General features: G+C 53.9%; 15 non-coding genes across 15 annotated transcripts; 12 read left to right on the top strand and 3 right to left on the bottom strand.

Annotated features, from left to right (window-relative positions):
• The first annotated feature begins 276 nt into the window (after positions 1 to 276).
• On the top strand, positions 277 to 348 carry Trnae-uuc (transfer RNA glutamic acid (anticodon UUC)). Its single transcript has one exon. It is a non-coding gene; the product is annotated as a tRNA-Glu (tRNA).
• A 199-nt stretch (positions 349 to 547) lies between these two features.
• Trnai-aau (transfer RNA isoleucine (anticodon AAU)) lies at positions 548 to 621 on the top strand. Its single transcript has one exon. It is a non-coding gene; the product is annotated as a tRNA-Ile (tRNA).
• Positions 622 to 1,204: 583 nt separating this feature from the next.
• Trnag-ucc (transfer RNA glycine (anticodon UCC)) lies at positions 1,205 to 1,276 on the bottom strand. Its single transcript has one exon. It is a non-coding gene; the product is annotated as a tRNA-Gly (tRNA).
• Positions 1,277 to 1,637: 361 nt separating this feature from the next.
• On the top strand, positions 1,638 to 1,708 carry Trnag-gcc (transfer RNA glycine (anticodon GCC)). Its single transcript has one exon. It is a non-coding gene; the product is annotated as a tRNA-Gly (tRNA).
• Positions 1,709 to 1,868: 160 nt separating this feature from the next.
• On the top strand, positions 1,869 to 1,941 carry Trnam-cau (transfer RNA methionine (anticodon CAU)). Its single transcript has one exon. It is a non-coding gene; the product is annotated as a tRNA-Met (tRNA).
• A 305-nt stretch (positions 1,942 to 2,246) lies between these two features.
• On the top strand, positions 2,247 to 2,318 carry Trnae-uuc (transfer RNA glutamic acid (anticodon UUC)). Its single transcript has one exon. It is a non-coding gene; the product is annotated as a tRNA-Glu (tRNA).
• Positions 2,319 to 2,517: 199 nt separating this feature from the next.
• Positions 2,518 to 2,591, top strand: Trnai-aau (transfer RNA isoleucine (anticodon AAU)). The gene has a single exon. It is a non-coding gene; the product is annotated as a tRNA-Ile (tRNA).
• A 583-nt stretch (positions 2,592 to 3,174) lies between these two features.
• On the bottom strand, positions 3,175 to 3,246 carry Trnag-ucc (transfer RNA glycine (anticodon UCC)). The gene has a single exon. It is a non-coding gene; the product is annotated as a tRNA-Gly (tRNA).
• Positions 3,247 to 3,607: 361 nt separating this feature from the next.
• Trnag-gcc (transfer RNA glycine (anticodon GCC)) lies at positions 3,608 to 3,678 on the top strand. Its single transcript has one exon. It is a non-coding gene; the product is annotated as a tRNA-Gly (tRNA).
• Positions 3,679 to 3,838: 160 nt separating this feature from the next.
• Positions 3,839 to 3,911, top strand: Trnam-cau (transfer RNA methionine (anticodon CAU)). Its single transcript has one exon. It is a non-coding gene; the product is annotated as a tRNA-Met (tRNA).
• Positions 3,912 to 4,216: 305 nt separating this feature from the next.
• On the top strand, positions 4,217 to 4,288 carry Trnae-uuc (transfer RNA glutamic acid (anticodon UUC)). The gene has a single exon. It is a non-coding gene; the product is annotated as a tRNA-Glu (tRNA).
• Positions 4,289 to 4,487: 199 nt separating this feature from the next.
• Trnai-aau (transfer RNA isoleucine (anticodon AAU)) lies at positions 4,488 to 4,561 on the top strand. Its single transcript has one exon. It is a non-coding gene; the product is annotated as a tRNA-Ile (tRNA).
• A 584-nt stretch (positions 4,562 to 5,145) lies between these two features.
• Trnag-ucc (transfer RNA glycine (anticodon UCC)) lies at positions 5,146 to 5,217 on the bottom strand. The gene has a single exon. It is a non-coding gene; the product is annotated as a tRNA-Gly (tRNA).
• A 361-nt stretch (positions 5,218 to 5,578) lies between these two features.
• Positions 5,579 to 5,649, top strand: Trnag-gcc (transfer RNA glycine (anticodon GCC)). The gene has a single exon. It is a non-coding gene; the product is annotated as a tRNA-Gly (tRNA).
• A 160-nt stretch (positions 5,650 to 5,809) lies between these two features.
• Trnam-cau (transfer RNA methionine (anticodon CAU)) lies at positions 5,810 to 5,882 on the top strand. Its single transcript has one exon. It is a non-coding gene; the product is annotated as a tRNA-Met (tRNA).
• The last annotated feature ends 118 nt before the right edge of the window (positions 5,883 to 6,000 follow it).

The raw sequence follows: 6,000 nt of genomic DNA, 5'->3' as shown, positions 1-6,000 counted from the left end.
GTTGCTAGGGCGCCAACGTATTTCTTGTTTGTTATCCACAACGTTTCAACGCTTCAGCGGGAAAATGTTTACTTCCTCTTATTGCTACTTACAGCTTCCCTTTTCCTCTTCTTCCAGCACAGCATGAAGCCAAAAGCATTGCTCTGCGACGTTTGAGGTGCGCGCCTTGCCAGTCAGTATGTGCAAAGATGCTCGCAAAGAGAGAAGGGCGCCGACGTGGCACTCGACACGAAATGCGACAAGCGACCGTACGAACGGTCCAATGGAACGGCCACATCCGGTGTGGTCTAGTGGCTAGGATACCTGGCTTTCACCCAGGAGGCCCGGGTTCGATTCCCGGTACCGGAACGTAATTTTTTTCCACACGAATCGTGACAAGTTTGAGCTGTCCGAGCGGCCGTTTCCCGTCCTGCTCGCAATATAGCTACTGTTTCGTGACCGTCAGCAGAATATAGACTAGGGAAGCAGACACACGACGACCATAGAAATGGTGTATGGCTTCATGCCAGCCGTTTCCAGTTTAGGGCTGAGCAACTGCATCTGCCGAGGCCCGTTAGCTCAGTTGGTTAGAGCGTCGTGCTAATAACGCGAAGGTCGCGGGTTCGATCCCCCCACGGGCCACTACTCTTTTACTACTACGAAAAGGCAGCGCCGATTTCAGCTGGCGAGTGTGATGACCAAAAGATCATCACCATGCGTGGAAGTTGACAGAGGATCCGAACCCGACTTGTCGGGAAGCGCTACAGCATTCACTCGGCAATGGGCATAATATTTTGAATACACTGGTTCTCAACCGATGAAGAGAAAATGAAAGAAAATGTCTGATTGCCGATGCGTAACAACTTTGGCCCTTGTCAGTACTTGGGCGGGTGAGCGCGTGGGAACACAGTGTACTATTGGCAGTTTTACTTCCTATTTTTCTTTTCGGAGCTACAGCCCGATTCGGTGAGGGAGACGCCACCGTGAAATGAAGGGGCGTGCTGTGTGTCCATCGCCTCGCCTCTCCTCCCCTCTCTCAGTCGTTTATCGTGCTTGTCGTTTTGATATAGGCCGATTTGAGAGCGTCAGCTCTCGCGTCAGCTGAGCAAAGTCGAGACAAGTCGAGACACACTAAGGGCTGGTATGCAGCGAGTAAGAGGGGGGAAAAAAACAATAATTTAAGAGCGCGCGGCAAAAGTACTCATACGCGAAATTAAAAGCCTGCTGCGGTGGCCGGGAATCGAACCCGGATCAACTGCTTGGAAGGCAACTATGCTGACCATTACACCACCACCGCACAAGCGAGCGCCCCGCCTCCGCGCTGTGTCGGCTTCCCGCCTGTCGGCAGCGGCCGAAGGTGATCGTACCTGGCAGGCGCATTTCGAGGTAGGCTAGGGGAGCACATCCAGACGCATTCGGACAGCGTATCCGCGCACATTTCGCATCCTTTGGCAAGAGTCGGCGCCGGCGACGCAACAGTACGCAGAGGACCGCGTTCTGGAGGCATTTTTAAGCAGTGCCGTGCAGTGCAGTGCAGTGCAGTGCAGGATTCAGCGTCTGCAGCGTCTTCTGCACAGAATGCTACGGCGCTTGACGGCAGCCCCACTTTCCCTTGAGACATCTGCTCGGGAAGCAGCGTGAAGTTACCGCTGGCCCGAGCATCGGTGGTTCAGTGGTAGAATGCTCGCCTGCCACGCGGGCGGCCCGGGTTCGATTCCCGGCCGATGCATCATTTTGCTTTCCCGCGATAATGCTGCCGCAACACCGCAATCAACTGGGCCGGCAATGAACGTGTAGCAACAGAACACGTTATCCAGGAAGTACAGTGTTTCTACGTCTAATATTGGGTACGCAACTTACCCAGTTTCCAGGAGAAACGGTTCACCCGTGCCTCGGTAGCGCAGTAGGCAGCGCGTAAGTCTCATAATCTTAAGGTCGTGAGTTCGATCCTCACCCGGGGCATTTAATTTTCTGTGACTGATGGTGGTGCTGTTGCTAGGGCGCCAACGTATTTCTTGTTTGTTATCCACAACGTTTCAACGCTTCAGCGGGAAAATGTTTACTTCCTCTTATTGCTACTTACAGCTTCCCTTTTCCTCTTCTTCCAGCACAGCATGAAGCCAAAAGCATTGCTCTGCGACGTTTGAGGTGCGCGCCTTGCCAGTCAGTATGTGCAAAGATGCTCGCAAAGAGAGAAGGGCGCCGACGTGGCACTCGACACGAAATGCGACAAGCGACCGTACGAACGGTCCAATGGAACGGCCACATCCGGTGTGGTCTAGTGGCTAGGATACCTGGCTTTCACCCAGGAGGCCCGGGTTCGATTCCCGGTACCGGAACGTAATTTTTTTCCACACGAATCGTGACAAGTTTGAGCTGTCCGAGCGGCCGTTTCCCGTCCTGCTCGCAATATAGCTACTGTTTCGTGACCGTCAGCAGAATATAGACTAGGGAAGCAGACACACGACGACCATAGGAATGGTGTATGGCTTCATGCCAGCCGTTTCCAGTTTAGGGCTGAGCAACTGCATCTGCCGAGGCCCGTTAGCTCAGTTGGTTAGAGCGTCGTGCTAATAACGCGAAGGTCGCGGGTTCGATCCCCCCACGGGCCACTACTCTTTTACTACTACGAAAAGGCAGCGCCGATTTCAGCTGGCGAGTGTGATGACCAAAAGATCATCACCATGCGTGGAAGTTGACAGAGGATCCGAACCCGACTTGTCGGGAAGCGCTACAGCATTCACTCGGCAATGGGCATAATATTTTGAATACACTGGTTCTCAACCGATGAAGAGAAAATGAAAGAAAATGTCTGATTGCCGATGCGTAACAACTTTGGCCCTTGTCAGTACTTGGGCGGGTGAGCGCGTGGGAACACAGTGTACTATTGGCAGTTTTACTTCCTATTTTTCTTTTCGGAGCTACAGCCCGATTCGGTGAGGGAGACGCCACCGTGAAATGAAGGGGCGTGCTGTGTGTCCATCGCCTCGCCTCTCCTCCCCTCTCTCAGTCGTTTATCGTGCTTGTCGTTTTGATATAGGCCGATTTGAGAGCGTCAGCTCTCGCGTCAGCTGAGCAAAGTCGAGACAAGTCGAGACACACTAAGGGCTGGTATGCAGCGAGTAAGAGGGGGGAAAAAAACAATAATTTAAGAGCGCGCGGCAAAAGTACTCATACGCGAAATTAAAAGCCTGCTGCGGTGGCCGGGAATCGAACCCGGATCAACTGCTTGGAAGGCAACTATGCTGACCATTACACCACCACCGCACAAGCGAGCGCCCCGCCTCCGCGCTGTGTCGGCTTCCCGCCTGTCGGCAGCGGCCGAAGGTGATCGTACCTGGCAGGCGCATTTCGAGGTAGGCTAGGGGAGCACATCCAGACGCATTCGGACAGCGTATCCGCGCACATTTCGCATCCTTTGGCAAGAGTCGGCGCCGGCGACGCAACAGTACGCAGAGGACCGCGTTCTGGAGGCATTTTTAAGCAGTGCCGTGCAGTGCAGTGCAGTGCAGTGCAGGATTCAGCGTCTGCAGCGTCTTCTGCACAGAATGCTACGGCGCTTGACGGCAGCCCCACTTTCCCTTGAGACATCTGCTCGGGAAGCAGCGTGAAGTTACCGCTGGCCCGAGCATCGGTGGTTCAGTGGTAGAATGCTCGCCTGCCACGCGGGCGGCCCGGGTTCGATTCCCGGCCGATGCATCATTTTGCTTTCCCGCGATAATGCTGCCGCAACACCGCAATCAACTGGGCCGGCAATGAACGTGTAGCAACAGAACACGTTATCCAGGAAGTACAGTGTTTCTACGTCTAATATTGGGTACGCAACTTACCCAGTTTCCAGGAGAAACGGTTCACCCGTGCCTCGGTAGCGCAGTAGGCAGCGCGTAAGTCTCATAATCTTAAGGTCGTGAGTTCGATCCTCACCCGGGGCATTTAATTTTCTGTGACTGATGGTGGTGCTGTTGCTAGGGCGCCAACGTATTTCTTGTTTGTTATCCACAACGTTTCAACGCTTCAGCGGGAAAATGTTTACTTCCTCTTATTGCTACTTACAGCTTCCCTTTTCCTCTTCTTCCAGCACAGCATGAAGCCAAAAGCATTGCTCTGCGACGTTTGAGGTGCGCGCCTTGCCAGTCAGTATGTGCAAAGATGCTCGCAAAGAGAGAAGGGCGCCGACGTGGCACTCGACACGAAATGCGACAAGCGACCGTACGAACGGTCCAATGGAACGGCCACATCCGGTGTGGTCTAGTGGCTAGGATACCTGGCTTTCACCCAGGAGGCCCGGGTTCGATTCCCGGTACCGGAACGTAATTTTTTTCCACACGAATCGTGACAAGTTTGAGCTGTCCGAGCGGCCGTTTCCCGTCCTGCTCGCAATATAGCTACTGTTTCGTGACCGTCAGCAGAATATAGACTAGGGAAGCAGACACACGACGACCATAGAAATGGTGTATGGCTTCATGCCAGCCGTTTCCAGTTTAGGGCTGAGCAACTGCATCTGCCGAGGCCCGTTAGCTCAGTTGGTTAGAGCGTCGTGCTAATAACGCGAAGGTCGCGGGTTCGATCCCCCCACGGGCCACTACTCTTTTACTACTACGAAAAGGCAGCGCCGATTTCAGCTGGCGAGTGTGATGACCAAAAGATCATCACCATGCGTGGAAGTTGACAGAGGATCCGAACCCGACTTGTCGGGAAGCGCTACAGCATTCACTCGGCAATGGGCATAATATTTTGAATACACTGGTTCTCAACCGATGAAGAGAAAATGAAAGAAAATGTCTGATTGCCGATGCGTAACAACTTTGGCCCTTGTCAGTACTTGGGCGGGTGAGCGCGTGGGAACACAGTGTACTATTGGCAGTTTTACTTCCTATTTTTCTTTTCGGAGCTACAGCCCGATTCGGTGAGGGAGACGCCACCGTGAAATGAAGGGGCGTGCTGTGTGTCCATCGCCTCGCCTCTCCTCCCCTCTCTCAGTCGTTTATCGTGCTTGTCGTTTTGATATAGGCCGATTTGAGAGCGTCAGCTCTCGCGTCAGCTGAGCAAAGTCGAGACAAGTCGAGACACACTAAGGGCTGGTATGCAGCGAGTAAGAGGGGGGAAAAAAAACAATAATTTAAGAGCGCGCGGCAAAAGTACTCATACGCGAAATTAAAAGCCTGCTGCGGTGGCCGGGAATCGAACCCGGATCAACTGCTTGGAAGGCAACTATGCTGACCATTACACCACCACCGCACAAGCGAGCGCCCCGCCTCCGCGCTGTGTCGGCTTCCCGCCTGTCGGCAGCGGCCGAAGGTGATCGTACCTGGCAGGCGCATTTCGAGGTAGGCTAGGGGAGCACATCCAGACGCATTCGGACAGCGTATCCGCGCACATTTCGCATCCTTTGGCAAGAGTCGGCGCCGGCGACGCAACAGTACGCAGAGGACCGCGTTCTGGAGGCATTTTTAAGCAGTGCCGTGCAGTGCAGTGCAGTGCAGTGCAGGATTCAGCGTCTGCAGCGTCTTCTGCACAGAATGCTACGGCGCTTGACGGCAGCCCCACTTTCCCTTGAGACATCTGCTCGGGAAGCAGCGTGAAGTTACCGCTGGCCCGAGCATCGGTGGTTCAGTGGTAGAATGCTCGCCTGCCACGCGGGCGGCCCGGGTTCGATTCCCGGCCGATGCATCATTTTGCTTTCCCGCGATAATGCTGCCGCAACACCGCAATCAACTGGGCCGGCAATGAACGTGTAGCAACAGAACACGTTATCCAGGAAGTACAGTGTTTCTACGTCTAATATTGGGTACGCAACTTACCCAGTTTCCAGGAGAAACGGTTCACCCGTGCCTCGGTAGCGCAGTAGGCAGCGCGTAAGTCTCATAATCTTAAGGTCGTGAGTTCGATCCTCACCCGGGGCATTTAATTTTCTGTGACTGATGGTGGTGCTGTTGCTAGGGCGCCAACGTATTTCTTGTTTGTTATCCACAACGTTTCAACGCTTCAGCGGGAAAATGTTTACTTCCTCTTATTGCTACT

This window comes from Schistocerca cancellata, unplaced genomic scaffold (genome assembly GCF_023864275.1).
Source record: "Schistocerca cancellata isolate TAMUIC-IGC-003103 unplaced genomic scaffold, iqSchCanc2.1 HiC_scaffold_493, whole genome shotgun sequence".
NCBI classification, from domain to species: domain Eukaryota; kingdom Metazoa; phylum Arthropoda; class Insecta; order Orthoptera; family Acrididae; genus Schistocerca; species Schistocerca cancellata.
The sequence above is the reverse complement of the archived record's forward strand: the minus strand, read 5'-3'. Positions and strand labels throughout refer to the sequence as shown.